Here is a 21168-nt window from a genome sequence, read left to right as displayed (position 1 = left end):
GTGTGAGTAAAATCAGAATCAGGCTGATTTGCCAAGTGGGGGCTGAGAGAAAAGGGGTGTCCTAAAACGTGTTTTCTCTATGTTATTTCCCATAGGAAACTTTAGACACGACTACAGCCCGAACTGCTGAACCGAATTACACCACATTTGGCAAAAAGGTAGCCCTTGGTTTGGAAAGAGACCTTTTTTTTAAATGGTGTAAATCCATTCAGTACTTCCTGAGAAATACAAAAAATAGAGGTCAAAAAATCAATTTCTCATAGGAAAATTTAGACACGGTTACAGCTGAAACTGCTGAACAGAATTACACCAAATTTGGCAAAAAGGTAGTACTTGGTTCATAAAGCGACCTTTTTTTTAAATGGTGTAAATCCGTTCAGTAGTTTTTGAGATATTAAAGGAAATGAATCTTTATATATCTGGGCGGGACCTAACTACACAAGCACGAGCTTGGCTCTAATTGGCTGCCAACACTTGAATCCAGGAAGTGTTGGCAGCCATCTTGGTGCAATGCTTTTTAGGTCTCGCCTAGCGACGCAGAGCATGCGCTGCCCACTACACAAACACCACTGCGCTGCCATAAATTCTAAAACACTACCCCAGCATGACCCCCTACACTGCTCGAACACCACTGCACTGCCCTAAACCCTGAAACACTACCCCCATCACGACCCCCTACACTGCCCGAACACCACTGCACTGCCCGAAACCCTGAAACACCACCCCCAGCACGACCCCCTAAACTGCCCGAACACCAGTGCACTGCCCTAAACCCTGAAAAACTACCCCAGCAATACTCCCTACAATGCCCGAACACCACTGCATTGAACCCTGAAACATCACCCCAAGCAAGACCCCCTACACCTCCCGAACACCACTGCCCTAAACCCTGAAACATCACCCCCAGCAAAACCCCCCACACTGCCAGAACACCACTGCACTGCCCTAAACCCTGAAACACCAGACCCAGCACGACCCCCTACACTGAACAAACACCACTGCACTGCCCTAAACTCTGAAACACCAGCCCCAGCATGACCCTTTCACTGCCCGAACACCACTGCACTGCCCTAAACCCTGAAACACCACTCCCAGCAAGACCCCCTACACTGCTTGAACACCACTGCCCTAAACCCCACTGCCTGAACACCACTGCACCAAACCCTGAAATGCCACCCTGAACACCACTGCACTGCCCTAAACCCTGAAACACCACCCCTGCATGACCCCCTACACTGCCTGAACACCACTGCACTGCCCTAAACCCTAAAACACCAGCCCCAGCACGACCCCTACACTGCCCGAACACCACTGCTCTGCCCTAAAGCCTGAATCACCAGCCCCAGCACGACCCCCTACACTGCCCGAACACCACTGCACTACCCTAAACCCTGAAACAGCCCCGGCATGACCCCCTACACTGCCCGAACACCACTGCACTGCCCTAAACCCTGAAACAGCCCCAGCATGACCCCCTACACTGCCCGAACACCACTGCCCTAAACCCTGAAACACCAGCCCCAGCAAGACCCCCTACACTGCCCGAACACCACTGCACTAAACCCTGAAATGCCACCCCCTGCACGACCCCCTACACTGCCCGAAAACCACTGCACTGCCCTAAACCCTGAATCGCCACCCCCAGCACGACCCCCTACACTACCCGAAGACCACTGCACTGCCCTAAACCCTGAAACACCACCCCCAGCAAGACCCCCTCCACTGCCTGAAGACCACTGCACTAAAACCTGAAACACCACCCCGAACACCACTGCACTGCCCTAAACCCTGAAACACCACCCCCAGCACAACACCATTCACTGCCTGAACACCGCTGCACTGTCCTAAACCCTGAAACACCACCCCTGCACGACACCGTACACTGCCCGAACACCACTGCACTGCCCTAAACCCTGAAACACCACCCCCAGCATGACCCCCTACACTGCCCGAACAGCACTGCACTGCCCTAAACACCACCCCCAGCACGACCCCTACACTGCCCGAACACCGCTGCTCTGCCCTAACCCCTAAAACGTCACCCACAGCACGTCCCCCTACACTGCCCGAACACCACTGCTCTGCCCTAAACCCTAAAACACCACCCCCAGCACGTCCCCTGCACTGCCCGAACACCGCTGCTCTGCCCTAAACCCTAAAACACCACCCCAGCACGTCCCCCTACACTGCCCGAACACCGCTGCTCTGCCCTAAACCCTAAAACACCACCCCAGAATGTCCCCCTACACTGCCCGAACACCGCTGCTCTGCCCTAAACCCTGAAACACCACCCGAGCACGAAACCCTACACTGCCCGAAACCCGCTGCACTGACCTAAACCCTGAAACACCACCCCCAGTACGACCCCCTACACTGCCCGAACACCGCTGCACTGCCCTAAACCCTGAAACACCACCCCAGCACGTCCCCCTACACTGCCCGAACACCGCTGCTCTTCCCTAAACCCTAAAACACCACCCCCAGCATGACCCCCTACACTGCCCGAACACCGCTGCTCTGCCCTAAACCCTGAAACATCACTCCGAGCATGACCCCCTACACTGCCCGAACACCACTGCACTGCCCTAAACCCTGAAACACCACCCCCAGCATGACCCCCTACACTGCCCGAACAGCACTGCACTGCCCTAAACACCACCCCCAGCACGACCCCTACACTGCCCGAACACCGCTGCTCTGCCCTAACCCCTAAAACGTCACCCACAGCACGTCCCCCTACACTGCCCGAACACCACTGCTCTGCCCTAAACCCTAAAACACCACCCCCAGCACGTCCCCTGCACTGCCCGAACACCGCTGCTCTGCCCTAAACCCTAAAACACCACCCCAGCACGTCCCCCTACACTGCCCGAACACCGCTGCTCTGCCCTAAACCCTAAAACACCACCCCAGAATGTCCCCCTACACTGCCCGAACACCGCTGCTCTGCCCTAAACCCTGAAACACCACCCGAGCACGAAACCCTACACTGCCCGAAACCCGCTGCACTGACCTAAACCCTGAAACACCACCCCCAGTACGACCCCCTACACTGCCCGAACACCGCTGCACTGCCCTAAACCCTGAAACACCACCCCAGCACGTCCCCCTACACTGCCCGAACACCGCTGCTCTTCCCTAAACCCTAAAACACCACCCCCAGCATGACCCCCTACACTGCCCGAACACCGCTGCTCTGCCCTAAACCCTGAAACATCACCCCGAGCATGACCCCCTACACTGTCCGAACACCGCTGCACTGGCCTAAACCCTGAAACACCACCCCCAGCACGACCCCTCACACTGCTCGAACACTGCCGCACTGCCCTAAACCCTGAAACACCACCCCCAGCACGTCCCTCTACACTGCCCGAACACCGCTGCACTGCCCTAAACCCTGAAACACCACCCCCAGCACAACCCTCTACACTGCCCGAACACCGCTGCACTGCCCTAAACCCTGAAACACCACCCCCTGCACGACCCCCTTCACTGCCCGAACACTGCTGCAGTGCCCTAAACCCTGAAACGCCACCCCCGCCCGACCCACTACACTGCCTGAACACCGCTGCCCTAAACCCTGAAACACCACTCCCCCGCACGACCCCCTACAGTGCCCGAATACCACTGCACTGAACCCTGAAACAGCCCCAGCATGACCCCCTACACTGCCCGAACACCACTGCTCTGCCTTAAACCCTGAAACACCACCCCCAGCACAACCCCCTACACTGCCCGAACACCACTGCTCTGCCCTAAACCCTAAAACGCCACCCCCAGCATGACCCCCTACACTGCCCAAACACCACTGCACTGCCCTAAACCCTAAAACACTACCCTCAGCACGACCCCCTACACTACCCAAACACCACTGCACTACCCTAAACCCTAGAAAAGTAACCACCACCCCATGCCCAATCCCCCTTACCTCTCACTCGTCGTGGTTCCTCTCTCCTCATGGTTCCTGCTTCATGTCATCTCTGAGGGGCGGTGCACGTCGTTGTGAAAAAACGGAACAGCCTCGGTTTCCTTAGAACGACCTGGATCGTCTACATTTTTGTAGAACTCATGGTCATTTACCATACATACCTTTACAACAAAATTTGTTGTAAAGGCATGCGTGGTAAATGACCATGCGTTCCAAAAAAATGCGTCGTAATGATGTTGCGATGTACAACGCATGTGTGGAAAAGCATGCGTTGTAATGGTTTAGTGAAGTAAAAAGTCGTTGTAACGGCTGTTTACCGATCGAAGCTGGCCCCTGTTCTTCAGTGAGTCATTTATTTGATTAATTAGGTGGAAGGAATGTGTTTTTTTTACCGAAAAGTGCATTCCCGGCAGTTGTATTGTGAAAGTGTCCGCGTGGCCTGGTTTAACTTCCGGTGAGAGGGTGGAAGAGTCTGTTTGGATCTAAAGGGGTTCTGCTGTTGGACGGGGCCGGCGCGACACTTCATCAGAAAACACAGCTAATGGAAAGCGTTGTCCCCGAAGTGTGGAGCAGTGCCATGAGAGGTCAACAAGTGTGCGTCCCACCACAGTATGACCATACCGCGTGACCCATGTGCCGCCTCCAGTGTACGGAAGGCAGAAGCGGCATCCATCGCAGGTCCTCTTGAAGACCGTTGTAGCACTAATTCTACATTTTGGAACTAAGGCATTTTAACCTTGTTGTTCCTGCCAGATACAAAGAGAAGATCCTGTGTTATTCAGTGCCCTTGTTACCTTTTCTGTGGGTAGTGGTGCTTGTCACTTCGCTGCCCCACCGGTGCACACGACTGGGCTTCCCACCTCGTGTGCCATCTGCAGGGCCTCTGCCCTCGGATCACTGGTTTCGGTTTCTGGAGTGGCAGACACATTTTCACATGTATACATAGTATACTAAATATATATTCTCTACTGGCGGTCGCCAGTAGATAGTTATAGTTAGGACCGTGTTTCCATAGGAAATCTCAAAATTCTATTTTGAATAACTTTGGCGCTGGTTGACGAATCCTCGTGAAATTTTCAAAACTAATGGGGCGCTCCGCTCAGCTCCTACCCTGAAAGTCTTGGGGTGATTTGTCAAGTGGGGGCCGAGAAAAAAGGGGGGTCCCAAAACGCATTTTCCCATAGGACCTTTAGTCGAAGGTACAGCCCGAACGGCTGAACAGAATTACTTGAAATTTGACAGGTCAGGCATGTGCCTTTTGCATATATGGAGTCAATCTGTTCAGTAGTTCCTGAGAAAATTGCATTTAAAAGTACATATATATCTATAGGCGCGCACGGTGCGCGCACCCTAACGTGCGCGAGCGTATTTCAGATTGGTGGTTACATGTCAGTCAACGTTCGAATCGGTCGAAATCAGGAAGTGTCGCCGCCATTTTGTTTGGTTTGGGTGCGACTGTGAAAAAGAGAGGTGGCGAACGTGAAAAGGGGGCAGGGTAGAGTGTTCCTGACCCCCGAGCCTTTGTCAGGGGGTCCCTGAAGGACCCCGAAGGCTGAAAAAACATTTTTTTTTTTTTTTTTTTAATCGCGGGGTGCGCGCACGGTGCGCGCACGGTGAAAAACCTTAAAAAAAATAATATAATAATACATACATAACTTAGCATTTAAAAAACCGTACAAATTCACTTAAAAAACCATAGGTTTCACACACGTTATAGTTAGGAATTAGCATTTAAAAAACCTTGCAAATTCACTTAAAAAACCATAGGTTTCACACATGTTCTAGTTAGCTGGACATTTCACTCGTAAAAAACCAATGAAATTCCCCCGTTATAGTTAGTTCAGATAACTATAACTCGCGCGACCGCCACTCTATCACAAGGATGATGTCATGAGTGATGCCACTGACCATGTCATGAGCAGTGGATTGCGGGCGCGCGAGTTATAGTTATCTGAACTAACTATAACGGGGGAATTTCATTGGTTTTTTACGAGTGAAATGTCCAGCTAACTATGACATGTGTGAAACCTATGGTTTTTTAAGTGAATATATATATATACACACACACAAATGCATAACCAATAAAGGCATAAAGAAATAGAAAGAGATCAAGCATTTCTCACTATTAAAACATAAGCATGATTAAGACATATTAAAAACATTCATGCCAAACAGTGAAAGAATCTTTTTGGTAGAAACAGGTGGACAGCAGGGAGGCAGGTGGGATAGTGAGGAATCCACAGGCAGATACTACATCCACCAGAAAAAGCGTTACTGAAGGTAAATTAACTTGCTCTTCTGATGGATACTTCTACCTGTTGATTCCTCACCTTTTGAATAGAATCCTCAAGCCGTACCTCACCCGGAGGAGGGTGTCCACCGGACTAGACCAAACAATCTTGCAAAACAGACCGAACAAAATGGCCATCCCTCCTAACCTCCGAATCCAATAATAATTGAATAATTTTTAGTCGAAATTATATTGAAAATAATACTTTAAAAATATTTTTATTAATAAATTTAGGAAAAAACTTAAAGGAAATCTTTTATTTAGAATTAATTTAAAGATATTTCATACTTTACAAATTACGGCGAAGTCGCATCCCCAGCGTGACTTTTCTAAATGGCTACCGGAATGCGCGCAGCCATCGTGTAGGGTGCTCGAAGGGTGCGCGACTTCTGTATAATAGTTAAAAAAAAAAAAAAAAAAAAAACGAATATAGTTTTCCTAACTAAAAATTATTCACAATGTTTTTAAATATATATATGTGTGTATGTATGTGTGTGTGTATGTATGTATATATATATATATATATATATATATATATATATATATATATAGATGGATTGAGGTACATTAGACTTACAAATTTTCATTTAAAAAACCTTTGAAATTCACAGAAAAAAAACATAGGTTTCAGGCACGTTATAGTTAGAAATGAGCATTTAAAAAGCCATAGAAATTAACTGAAAAAACCATAGGTTTCAGGAACGTTATAGTTAGTTGGACATTTCACTCGTACAAAACCATAGAAATTCCAGCGTTATAGTTAGTTCAGCTAACTATAAGTCGCGCCCCCGCAATGCACTGCTCATAACGTCACATATTACATCATTCATGACATGGTCAGTGACATCACTGATGACATCTCAAATGACATCACTGATGACATCACTGATGACATAATCCACGTGTATATCTGATGCACCTCCTCAAACCTGAATATAACCTTTGATACACCCACTCTAAAATATAGACTACCATTTTCGAAAAAATAGACACATCAATACTAGTCACTAAATATGCACTGACTGATTCCTAGGTCTACACACACATCCACTCATTCACCCATACAGTCACTCATACATGCAGTCACTCATCAATACAACACTATCATATGCACTCATACACCTATACAAACACTCACACACTGCCACATATCCAGAGTTACTCACACACTTAGTCATGCAAAGAACCAATCATACTTCCATTTACTCACCTATACAGTTATACAGGCACAACCTCACTTAATCATACGGATACTAACACATAATTACTCTCTTATAGAATCACGGATACAAATACACACTCATCCATGCAGCCACTCTCACAATTATTGACTCTCACATATAGTTATTTATATACACCATCACTCACATATACTGCCTTTTACATATGTAGTTAGTTGCACAAGTACCACTGAGACATCCGTTCACTCACCAACACACCCATACACACACTCACACACCCATACAGCTGTTTCCACATGCACTCTTGAACCCATACACCCAGTGAATCAACCACTCACACATCTATGCACAGTCACACACCTCCCTCCCACCCGCCCACACACACACACTCAGGCAGCCATACAAATACTTAGGCAAGCAATCAATAACCCATATAAACACTCATGCAGCTACTCACACAACAATAGACAGACTGATACAGACTTTCACACAGTTTAGTCACTAACCCATGCATTCAGTAAGACACATTTAATCACTCACTTATACAGTCAGTCACGTACCTACTAAATCCTCCATGCAGACACTTATACACCCACTCATTCCTCAATACAGCTTGGCATCTATAAAACAAAATTAAACTTGACAGAAACACACAGTCACTGGATGATGCCTTCAGTGATGTCATCAGTGATGTCATTTGAGATGTCATCAGTGAGGTCACTGACCATGTCATGAATGATGTAATATGTGACGTCATCAGCAGTGCACTGCGGGGGCGCAAGTTATAGTTAGCTGAACTAACTATAACGCCGGAATTTCTACGGTTTTGTATGAGTGAAATGTCCAACTACCTATAACGTATTTGAAACCTATGTTTTTTTCAGTTAATTTCTATGGTTTTTTGAAATGCTAATTTCTAAATATAACGTGCCTGAAACCTATGGTTTTTTCAGAGTGTGTGTCTATATCTATCTATCTATCTATCTATCTATCTATCTATCTATCTATCTATCTATCTATCTATCTATCTATCTATCTATCTATCTATCTATCTATCTATCTATCTATCTATCTATCTATCTATCTATATATATATTTTTCCACTTGCTGTCATTGTACTGAAGTTTGGATTTGAGGTCCTGTCCTTTGCAGATGATTCACAGCTAATGATATTTATTACTGAGGATTCGGATTCACTAAGATCCATGGCACTTTGGATGAGGCAGATTTGTTTCCAGCTGAATGGGGATAAGACCAAGATTGCCCTGTTTGGTAGAGTCAATACCATCTGGTTTAGCTGAATGGTGAAAATCTGAACTTGGTTAAGCCCTCATTCTAAAAAAGGAAGCAAGAAATCTGGTCATAGTTATAGACAATTGTTTTCAGTATGAAAGCACAGATCTCTGCAGTCTGGATCCTGCTACGCAATCTTATGGATGCCTTGAAAAATCTTGAACTGGATCCCCCTCTATTGCAGGAAAGCTGTTGTCCAGGCCTTAATTACCAGTTGCTTAAATTATGTTATTTTTCTATATGTAGGCTATCATGTCACCAAACAGTCTAAAATAGCACTGCCATACTGTTCTGTCCTCTTCCATCCAGAATGGCATCATGGCTTATTTTGAATGAGCTGCAACTCCTGCCCATACATAAGAAGATATGTTTTTATTTCTTATGCTATGTCACAGAGCATAATACCATAATACACTGTGTCCCCGTCTACTTACATAGTGAGCCTTTATAATCCCACCAGGGCTGTCATACCTTCTACTCTCACTCTTGAACAAATGCATCTTATCTATCGTTCCAGAACTGGGAGGGGTGTGGTTATCCACTGAAAATGGTGGTCGGGCAATCTTAAAGCTCCCCAACTTGTGTCCCGGAATCAGCTATTATCCACTAAATAATGCAGCACCCTACTCTGTGAAGCACTCCTGGAAACGCCTCTGGTCCGTTGGGGCCTTACTCTGGTGCTGGATTGTTATTGGGGATCACAGATTAGGGCAAAGCGGGTGACCGAGCTTGCCATGTGGATGGCACCATGTTACCAGAGGCCTGAGGGCGTGAACCTTGCCCTTTCTCTGTGGAGTGGCGGAGGCTTGAGACGCCGTGAGGATTGCCCCGGGCCGGGCCTTATGCATTGAGCAGGCCATGGAGCAGCTCGCCCTGCCTATATTCTGCCAGCAGGATGATGGGGTTGTGCCCTGTGCAGCAGCGGGCGGCCGCGTGTACAGACCTGATGGTACCTCCTGGCCTTTCCACTACATTGTTGCTGGGGCTGGCAGTCGCTGCGAGGATTGCTGCTGACCAGACCATATGCCCTGTGCTAATTGAGGAGCCGCTTGCCCATCTTATGGTGTCCCGGTGCGCTACTTGGGGAGAGCTTGCGGGGCTGTGGTGCAACGGCCTGTGGCGTATGTGCATGGCAGTGGACGTCTCACGCTACTACTCGCCCTTTGTTGCCCTGAATGCCCCGTGCTGAGTTAAACTGCAATACACTAACCCCACTGTGAGGGCTAAAATGGGGGCCACGTATATCCGCTCCGTATCTAGTCTTCTGCGGCACCAGACAGGGATGCCCACTCTCACTACTGCTATTTGTTCTAGAATTAGAGCCTCTAGTGCAGTGAATTAGGCAAGCTGTGCAGGAGTGGGAAATCCCTCAAGGTGCAATGATGCATGCCATGTCGTTGTATGCCGATGACATGGTATTGTGCATATGAGATCTCCATGCCGACCTGTCACTGATCTCCTGACTGCTCTCCTTATTTGGAGTCTTGTCCAGCCTCCGGCTCAATTACAATAAATCCTATGCCTTTTCCTTCACATACACTAATAAAAAGACCACTCTGACTTTTGGGTCTGCTAGACTACAGATAGCACCTCAAATATTCCTGTATTTAATCATGCAGATATATCGAGAGTCAAGGAATCCTCTTAAAAACAATTGCCTCAAATCGCAAATTGGCTTTTGAGTCACTTTGCCTTTGTTGGTGGTTGCACGACTGACTCTCAACAAAATGGTCATTTTACCCCGACGGCCGTACCACTTTGCAAACTTGCCAGCGATTGTACCTTCCCTGGTTTTCAAATTGTTGAACTCTTTATTAATTGACCTGATGAGGAGCTCTCGACGGCATAGGGTTGGCTTACCCAAGATGCTGCTGTCCCCTGACGGGGGCAGTATGGGAGCCCGGGCTCTAACGCATATTGCTTGGCAGGGCAGCTGCAATGGCTGTCATATTAGCTATCTAGCCATAATGTGACTGAAATTGATTATACACAACACATGCTTAAACAAGGTAAATTACACTGCCTGATCTGTCTGGGTACCAGCCCACCTTCACCACATCCTCTTCTGCTGCACATAGCTCTTACGCATTGAAAGATTGCCCTGCGATACGCTGACCCATGCACACGCTGTGCTCTGAACATGACAGCAAAGAGATTGTTGCCCTGGGAACAGGCAGATATCACAACAGTTGGTGAGCTCGTCGAGGAACACGCCCTCATGAACCACCAAGAATTTACTCAGACTCATGGTCTACTGGAAACAGTCTTGTTGATGCATGCTAGTATGGTTCAATATGTCAGTGAATACTTAGCACCACGTGACTCCAAGCCAGCTATGTACAAATTTGTTAAAGTGATCCATGTTATGGGACATGGTAGCCACCTGCTTAGATGGCTATACCGTGGTTTGCGTTCGCACCTGGTAATTTCTTTGGCTTCCTCACGTGCCAAATGGAAGGAGGACATTTCACCTGGTCTCCATGATAATGAAGGGGCCTTTTTTTTTTCGAATATCCCAGCAGAATTTCCTGCAAGTCCTGCTTCAAATTTATATCGTTTTTCATATTACACAGGGCTTATCTCACGCCGCAAAAACCTCATTCCATGTTTCCCACCGTCTCCTCCAACTGTCCCCATTGCCACACACAAGATGCAGACCTCCTGCACATGCTGTGAGCTTGTCCTTCTCTGTCCTCTTAATAGGCAGCTATTCTGCCTTGTAAGGAGGCGGCTGGGTCTGATCACTGGAATACTGCTGAACAGTGTATTCTGGGACAATACCCTAACCCTAAGTGCTCCGAAGTAATGGCACGTTTTACTGATTTAGAACTATTATTGGCAAAGCGTCTCCTGACACGTCGTTGGAAGTCCCCTGTGGCGTGAGAAGGTGCTGCGGTGGAGCATGGATGAAAGCTGCGACTTATGGAGGGAGGAATATTGGGGTATACGGAAGCGCCCCAATTCCATGGAATGGCACCCTTTGCTTGAGTCCTTTAGAGCCCAGAAGGGAAATGATGTCTAACCTTACCCACGTTTCCAGCTGCTGTCTCTAACTCTGCCCCGGGGTCTGTGTTGCTCCATGATTGTCCCTTCCTCCGTAATTCTGCACGATGACCATAAGTAAACACTACCGACTGCCAACCCTGTTATGTCTCCGCCATAAGTTATACGGTTCGCCGCGCTGTTTGAGATGCAACAGTACTCATGCCCGATCCCTATAGAATATGGGGACACATCAGTTCCATCCCCACATGGATGTTTCCACCCAGTCGCGCAGCTCCTATGTGCACATGTACACGATGACGAGTTTGTGAAAGAGGGAAAGGGGTGGGGGGCTTTCCCAGTCTTATGTGGGGGGCTTTTCCAGTCTTATGTGGGTTCATTTGTTTGCATTCCGAAAGGCCACATATATGGCAGGTTGACGTAACTCCATGTCCTTGCTGCTTGTAATATTACCAACGATTCTACATGTCATTTCATCAGCGACTTTGTTTAGCGATTCTTCATTATGATTCGGTTTGCAACTTGTATACTGTACTAATAATCTGTGTAATTTTGCCTGTTTTATCACTAGACTGTTGTACATCTTACCATGACATGTATGTTATGCGTAAGAATCACTAAAATACAATAAAGTTTGAGATGGTAAAAAAAAAAATCTATCGTGCCAGAATTGGTGGCCTTTCTTTCTCGTACGTGACCGCCTGGCTTTGGAATGACCTCCCTAATCAAATCCGCTCCTGCATCAACATAGATCATTTCAAAAAACCATTGAAAATCCGGTGATTTTAGTTTGCTTTTTTCTTGAGTGTAATGCTTGGTTGGACCATTATTCTAGGTCTTCCACACTTAGATACTCAATTGGAGTGAGTCTGTGTCTTACAAGACATTTTAACATAACCATACAGTCCGAAAGTATTTAATCAGACCAACATATGAAACACACAGCAACACATAATAATCAAAAATGTGTTTTGTACCATAATATTATAAATGTGTCAGAGGGACTAGCTGTCAAATTCAAATTTGCCAGTTGACTGTTTTAAAATGCGTAGCAAATAACTCTTGTCCCTATATTGTGCTGAAGGAAAGTCCCAAAGAGCTTCCTAAATAGAAAGCACACTTGAAATATCCCATTATAGTTAGATAGACCGACAGATGAAAGTTTATCAAAAATGAAACCCTCTCAACAAAACTTTCCGAAGCAGAGATTTTTTTTGTCTCATCATAAAATATTATACACTTCTTAGCAAATTATTAAGAATGTCTGAGAAATGTATAATGTAAGGCGTGTAACATAATAGTGAATACAAATCTATTCTTCATATCAATCTGCACTCCACTAATGTCACTTGTCTCAACTATCAAATTCACTAGTCCTCTAGCATTTTGTTGCTTTAATATCAAAAACTGATAAGTCGCTCACAGACCTATTATTATATTCCAGTTTTCCTGGAGACTGATCAGCTCAAAGGAAGCTAGGAAGAGCTGGACTCCTGTATTATCCATATGATGGTTTAATCCAGCTGTATTCCTGGCATCCATAGCAATTGACGAATTTTGAAATAATTGCTTAAGTTCAGCAATGAACTAAAGTCCTTATTATTTAGGATATCTCTCACCTGCTACTAGTTTCTATAAAGCGTTAGCTTACTCTGTGGCAAAAAAATGGACTGCTCTTCCTAGACGACTTGCCTTATTTAATTATTAGAAGGTTGAGCTACTTTGACGTTTGCTTCACTACTGTCTAGAAGCTGGCAGTCTAGGCAGGCATTGTTTAATTGACCAAACTGATTACCAACATGGTCTGGAGCAGTGCTATTGGCTTGCCAATGAATCTGATTATTTGGGTGTGCTTTTATATCTTTGAGGTGGAGCATATCTGAATAGTGCATGTTGGACACCTAGGGGTCATTTGTATGACCCTAAATTGCGATCGCAAACTGGCAATCGGCCCGTTTGCGACTGCAATTTGGGGCATGGTAATGTTCAAACCTCATTTTGCGCATCAGTAAATTTTACCGATTCGCAAAATGAGGTTTGCGACCCGCTATTAAGAAGGGGCGTGCCAAGGGCATCCCTTCCTAATAGTGATTCGCATTTGTATGTATGAATGTTCCAGCATCTATTCCAGCGTGAGCGCTATACCTGGAGCGCTGCTCTTGGCAGTTCCTTGATTTTAAAATACCCGTTTTTTGCCTTTTATTTAGCTTGTTTCTGAACACTTATCCCTTGTTCTTAATCAGCCTGGCCTCGCATACCCCCACCTCTGTCACCATACTTGCACTATAATAGTGAAATCACCGCTCTTTGTGGGTCCTCCGCCCCTGTCCCGTGGCGGCCATCCTAGGTGAGTGGGTCCTAGCGCGTGTTGAAGTCCTCTCTCTACCTCGCTAGGAGAGTATTTAGGTAGGCAAATCCTGCAGCGCCGCCCTATTCCAGCGTGAGCGCTATACCTGGAGCGCTGCTCTTGGCAGTTCCTTGATTTTAAAATACCCGTTTTTTGCTTTTTATTTAGCTTGTTTCTGAACACTTATCCCTTGTTCTTAATCAGCCTGGCCTCGCATACCTCCACCTCTGTCACCATACTTGCACTATAATAGTGAAATCACCGCTCTTTGTGGGTCCTCCGCCCCTGTCCCGTGGCGGCCATCTTAGGTGAGTGGGTCCTAGCGCGTGTTGAAGTCCTCTCGCTACCTCGCTAGGAGAGTATTTAGGTAGCCATGTTGACGCGCAGCGGCCACGCGCAGCGGGGACGCCGGACTGACGCCGGAGTTACGCCAGAGTTCAGCCCGTCTGGGCCCGTCCTGGCCCAGACGGGCTCAGGGCTGGTCCCCCTGCCTGTCTCACAGGAGCCACCTCCTACATGTATCAGGTATAGGAGGGATGACCTTCTTTCTTGGCGGTCCCCTATTGTATCTACTTGTAGCTTCGCTCACGCGGACGGATACCCGTTCCTCCCTTGTGGGGCCTGCAATTCGGATTTGGATAACTCTGTGTTATCACTGGCTTTGCTGAACTGCCGCTCTTTACCCAACCACGCGACGGAAATCAACTCTCTCATCCTTGACCATAAATTGGATGTCTTGTTCCTAACGGAGACCTGGATTTCCTCATGCTCCGGCCCAGACATGGTTAGAGCACTTCCACCAGGCTTCCTCATATTCCATCTAGACAGACCGGTGGGCCGGGGCGGGGGAATTGCCATCCTTTACAGGGATACGTTAGTGTGTAAGGTTCAAGATGGAGGGTTGAGCGACTGCGAGAGCTGTCAGTTCTCCCTACGTCTGTCGCCTACGGCGTCCCTGGCTGGACTTTTGATTTACCGCCCCCCTGGGACTATGGGCAATTTTATCAACTCCTTTCTCGAAACGGTCGCGCTCCTTGCCTCCTCTACTGCCAACTTTGTGGCATTGCGTGATTTCAACATTCACTTTGACGACCCCTCTTGCTCTCTGGGTGCAGATCTGCAGTTCGACATCAAGGCGTTTGAGATCAGCCTGGCCAACTCGGGTGCAACACATGCAAAGGGACATCTGCTTGATCCCATATTTTCAAACTCGGATCGCCTCAAAATATTGCCCGCGCTGGCTCTGCCCTGGACAGACCATTTTATGGTCCCGGCCCAATGGCAGCTTGATGTCGCAGTGGCATCAACTCCCAGGGTATTTACGGTTGGAAGAGCCTGGTCTAGGCTTCCAGTGGACATCTGGGCAACACATTTGGAGTCGTCCCGGCCCCTTCTTGGGTCCGATCCGCTAGTAGCCGATGTGTACCTTAGCACCTGGTTGACCAATTCGCTCGATGCCATTCTACCTAAGAAAAGATTACTTACCAGGGGTAGAAGAGTGGGATCAGCCCCCTGGTATTCACCAGAGCTGAGAACACTCAGGAAGGGCTGCAAGAGGATGGAGCGGACTTGGAGGAAGGACTGGAGTAAAAGCAGCTGGACAGAATATCGGGTGGCTCTCGGTACCTATAAATCTGCCATTAAGGCAGCGAAGGCTGTGTTTTTCGAGGAGAGAATAGGTCTCTCTTCCAACTCTTCGAAGGAATCCTTCAGGGTTATCAGAGAACTCCTGCAAACTCCTGAACCCCGGGTTACTCACGACAACCCACGTGAGAAATGTTCCGAACTTGCTTCTTTCTTCAAGACCAAAGTTGAAAACATCTTGGCATCCCTTCCTCAGCTAGCCCAGGAGACACACTCGGGTGGCAGCCCAGGGCTCTGCCCTGGGCCGCGGGTAGTGGAGCTGGATTCCTTTGGTCTAGTTACGGTGGAGGAAGCTCTCGGGGTTCTGGCGACTGTGAAGAGTGGGTCACCGAGAGACCCTGTACCGATGAAATACCTGAAGCAGGTCGCCTCTATCATCGGCGGCTCTGTGACTGACCTTATAAATCTTTCTTTCTCCAAAGGAGTGGTGCCCCCTAGTTGGAAGGGAGCGGTTGTCAAGGCCCTTTTGAAGAAGCCTAGCCTGGACCCCGCCGACCTTGCTAATTTTAGGCCTATCTCTTTGCTCCCCGGCATTAGCAAGGTGGCGGAGAAACTCGTGAACAGGCGTCTATCGGGTTTTTTGGAATCCAATTCCCTCCTGGGTGATTCCCAAACGGGTTTTCGCCCTGGTCAGGGGACGGACACTGCCCTGCTCGCAGTCGTGGAGAATGCCAGGAGCATTTTGGATTCAGGGGGATCGGTGGCAGTGATCCTCCTGGACCTTAGTGCGGCATTTGACACCGTAGACCACCAGGTGTTACTCCAACGGCTGGCGGGGGTGGGGGTCTCCGGGATGGCCCTGAAATGGTTCGCGTCATTTTTGGAGGGCCGGACGTTTGAGGTTTGGGAAGGCCAGGAGAAATCAACATCTGTCCCTCTCCAGTGTGGTGTGCCACAGGGCTCATCGTTGAGCCCTGCATTGTTTAACATTTATATGGCCCCACTGGAGAGTGTGGTGCTGCCACTGGGTATCAAGATCATCAGCTACGCCGATGATACCCAGTTGGTGGTAGGGCTCCCCCAGTCGGCTTACCAACCCGACCGGCTGCACACCTGCTTATCTCAGATCTTTACGTGGATGTGCAGCTCAGCACTCAAACTTAACGGTTCGAAAACCGAATTGATGATGCTGGGGAATTCCCCTCCCTCCCTCTCACCGAGCAGCTGGCCCAGCTGCCTGGGAGTGGCACCCACCCCCAAACAGGAGATTAAGAGCTTGGGGGTGTGGCTGGAGCAGGACCTCTCTTTTAGGACACACGCTAAAATAACAGCAGGCGTGTGTTTTGGTCTGCTCCGGGCTGCCCGGAAGATCTTACCTCTTCTCCCGATGGCTTCGAGGAGGCTGCTAATCCAGGGACTCATCATCTCACGGTTGGATTTCAGCAACGCGCTGTTTCTGGGGGCCCCAGAAACAACCCTAAACAAACTGCAGCAAGTACAAAATGCTGCTGCTAGGCTCCTGACGGATCTTCCCAGGCGTCAATCTGCCCGCCCGGCGCTTAAGGCGCTTCACTGGCTTCCTATCAGAGAGAGGGTGAATTTTAAAGCACTCTGCATGGCCCACAAAATCCTGCAGGGTAAAGGGCCACCCATCCTACGGGAGATGGTTCAACCCTACAAGGCCCCTCGTACATTGCGCTCGGATCACCAACATCTGCTGCAAGTCGCAAGAGTGAGGAAGGCCAGGACTGGCGGCAGAAGATTTTCCATAAACGTTGCAACTCTGTGGAACTCCTTTCCGTTATTTCTTCGCTCTGAAACGAGTACTTTACGTTTCCGAAAACTTTTAAAGACCTACCTGTTCCCTGCTTAATGCCGCTGTCTTGTGTTATGGTGCCTTTTTTTCTGGAAGAGCGCGGGGATGCCCAAGGGTAACCAGGCGCGATACAAAACTCAGTAATAATAATAATAATAATAATGTTTCCCAACCGCATTTGCGGTTGCAAAACACTCGCAATTTACCACCTATTCAAGTAGGTGGTAAACCATTCGCAAATGGAAAGGGGTCTTAAGGGGACCCCTTCCCTTTGTGAATGGGTCAACAAATATTTGTTAAGGGCAGGCCCTTAAAAAATGAAACTAAAAAGCTTAATTTTTCTTTTTTTTAAATGCATCCCGTTTCCTTCAAGAAATATAGGTCAACCCTCCATAAAGTAGTTTTTCAATACAGTTCAGGAGGCTGAGAGTTCCACCTTAATATAGTTTCCCACTCCTTAGTATTGGTGAGCTTTCTTGCTAACCTGACAACTGAGAATCTAATATTTCAACCTGCATGCAGTCTGTTAAGAATAAAGGATGATTTTTTGGCTTATTAGTACATGGATATATAATAATAGGAGTGCAGATTTACGTTTATTTCTTATTATTAAACATTCATAGAATGCTTTTCTAGGTGTAGGTTTTCAGATATACTACTGGGAATGTCAGTTGGCAGCCACACGGAGTCAAATTCTAGCTGTATAAAGTGCTTCAGAATGGATCCAATTTGTGTAAATTAATTTCGTCCCTATATTTCCATTAACAATGGGATTGTTCTTTTCCCTTCTCATCCTGAAAGGGAGTTACTTCAACCTCGAAAACGGTCAGATCAAAGTTTGCGAATGCCCACATGTGTGCATGTTTTTGAGCATTCACAAATTTCCAAGACAAACTATGCCTTGGAATGCCAATTTCCTACCCCTCAAGTGGGAATTACTTGAACTGATTTCTCCGCACTCAAGACTAAGAAAACCATGTAAGTAAACGCCTCTACAGCTGCCATGCATCCCTTTGTGAATTCCTGGCAGGGATAAACAAAAAAAAAGTAAATATGGTTGTTGTAAACTTACGTTTACAAACCATATGTACCATTGTCAATAGGGCCAATCATTTGTTATTTTGTAATAGGAGGAACAGGTTTCAGCGGGTGTCTTTCATTATTATTGAAGCATTTCTGTTAGCAGTGTTTAGAACAGAATGCAATATTAGGTATATCCTATTTGTTATTAAAACTTCAAAGCTTGTCTGTTTCACTGCTTAGTTGGGGACGTTTTTTGATAGCAGATATTGCCTTTTATCAGGAGTTGCACAATACATTCGGACTTGAATTACTGCCTTGCGAGCACCTGTGGTGAGACCCTTGGCGCTGCATAAACTGCAGTATGTGGAAGAGATGACGTGCTGTGAAAGAACTGCGCATCTATTTCTGCCTTGTAAATAGATCCGCCTGCAGTATTCCCTGTCCCCGAGGTGTCCGCTTGAGCGAGGCACTCATGGCACAGACAATGCGCCGTTTAGTGAGCTGTGTGAGCCGCATAGCTTCTCCCAGCTTTAACATTAGGGGTGTCTAAGAGATGGGTCCTCTACTCCAGGGAGAGCTGGGGTACCTAAGCACGTGGCGACCCATCACATTCATTTACTCGCACTATTAAAACCCTATAACCCCCCATTGGGAAATAGAGTGAAAACCGTCGCAGGGAAGGAATACTTGGTGAATGCGGTGCTCCCAGTGCCACCAGGAGGAGGCCACACAAGGCTGTAGCAGAACTCATTTATCTGTTTGTTTGTCTGGCTCAGCTGTTGGCAAGACCTGCCTCCCATGGGTCTCAGTTCCCCACTGGCTATGACAGCATCGCTGAAGCCGCTGCTTGCAGGGTGTGCTTGCATTCAGATGTCAAGCATTTGTGGAAGTTGAGATTGTCGTTTGTAGGTGTGGACTGACGTACAGGGAACTCGCATACTACCCCACAAAGGTAGTGTTGTGAGGGAGTAGATGTTTGCCAAAGTAGCAGGTGATTCTGTGAAGCACACAAGAGATGTAACCCTTACACTGGCTCACAGAATTAATGTCTGCATCCTAGCGTATTCCCCCCTATATCCTGCTAGAACATGAGAGAGTCCACTAGACCATGCTTGATCCCTCTAAAATACACCTGGGATGTGTCACAGGTCTCTAGTGATAAAGATAATGTGATCAAGAACCTCATCCTTGTGAGACAGAGTGAACATTGTGGCCATTAAGTGGATGTCTGAATCCCCCGTGAATGCTTCATGCCTCGTGATGAGCAGGTATCTGCATGGCTGAGTTATTGCTAGTTGTACATTTATATTGATTAAACCCCATTAGACAAAGAGATAGCGTGGTTCCCCTGTTTGATTAAAATAAAAGACCAGAGTTTGTCACAAAAGGCGCCCGTGTGGGAGTCTTAACTCAGTAATGTACTCACTCACTCACTCACTCACTCACACTCTCTCTGCTGTGAGTCCGTACTTCGAACTACAGGTCGATGCCGATGTATACAGACATTTGCACCATAATAGTGTGAGGCAAGTACCACAGAAGCTGGTACTACAGCAAGGAAATTGTTACAGGAGAAAAATCACAATGCTTTCACTCATGACAACACACACTTGCAGATGTTGGGGGATTATTGGAAAGCGCAACTTGCTTTTGGACGACTTAAAAATTGCCAATTCTTGATTTATAAGAAATGTGTTTTGTACTTGAATGATCACCGTATACATGTGCTGGTCCTTACGTAACACCACAGGAACGCAGGCTATACCGAAATGCGAAAGGTGGTTACACAAATGGGATTCACATTGTACTTCGAACGGAGGCAAAACAGACACTAACATACAACCCTAAGAATATCCTCACCATGTTCTTAATGCCGTTTTGATCCCTTTGATTGGACTGATCACATGAATGTAATGACACGTCATCTTGCTTAGCTCCAGCGCTCACCACTTGTCTTTCATTCATCAGAGTCGACTTTGAGCTGGACACCATGTATCCAGGAGCCCTTTAAATGCTGCCAATTTGTGGTGATCCTCTGAAGACAATACTTCCTCTGAAGATGTGACTGACGTAGACGTTTTGTACTGGAGACATTGACCTGTCCAGCATGAGGTCTACAGAGAGTTCCATTTTGTAAAGCACTGTCTTTAGGTCACTGTAAAGCCAGATCAAAAACAAGCACTGGTAAATGCATTTGCTTATGTGATTAATAAAATGTATTGTTTCCTAAGTTTTAGCTTGGCGATCGGTTGTGCAACAAGTAACAGGGACTAAGACAATGGAAGTAAAAAGGTATGACACTGGAAGCTGGAACTAAGGAACAAGAAAATAAAGGCAACTACTGGGAAAATAATTAATGCTGAACATTGGACGGTCAAGAAATAACGATGCACTAAAATAATGCCAGTTCAGGAATAAGGAAACGGGGAAGCACTGCAGGACAATCCTAGTTCGAAGAACAAAGAATTTGCTGTAGCTCACAAATCCGAAAACTCCACAAATAAGGAATAGCAAGAGCTCAGAAATAGGGAAGTCAGGAAACAAAGGGTCCGCCAAACAGGGACACGACTACAATGACTTTTGGCTTGCAAAGGTTGGAGATGGAGCAGTGAGTAGGGAACTCTAGGAATTAGAGGGTTTGGACAGAAAAAACAATTGGGCTTCCTCCAAACCTAGCATGGTCATTGGATGAATGGGAAAGTT

The 21168-nt window shown here is 47.1% G+C and overlaps 1 protein-coding gene across 1 annotated transcript in view; it reads left to right on the top strand.

The window, feature by feature from the left end:
* The window catches only part of TMEM117 (transmembrane protein 117), a 1887095-nt gene that overhangs the window by 91114 nt on the left and 1774813 nt on the right, over positions 1-21168 (top strand). The window lies entirely within an intron of this gene.

The sequence above is a fragment of the Triturus cristatus genome, chromosome 4_1 (assembly GCF_964204655.1).
Source record: "Triturus cristatus chromosome 4_1, aTriCri1.1, whole genome shotgun sequence".
NCBI classification, from domain to species: Eukaryota; Metazoa; Chordata; class Amphibia; order Caudata; family Salamandridae; genus Triturus; species Triturus cristatus.
Note: the sequence above shows the minus strand (reverse complement) of the source record. Positions and strands in the feature narration are given on the sequence as shown.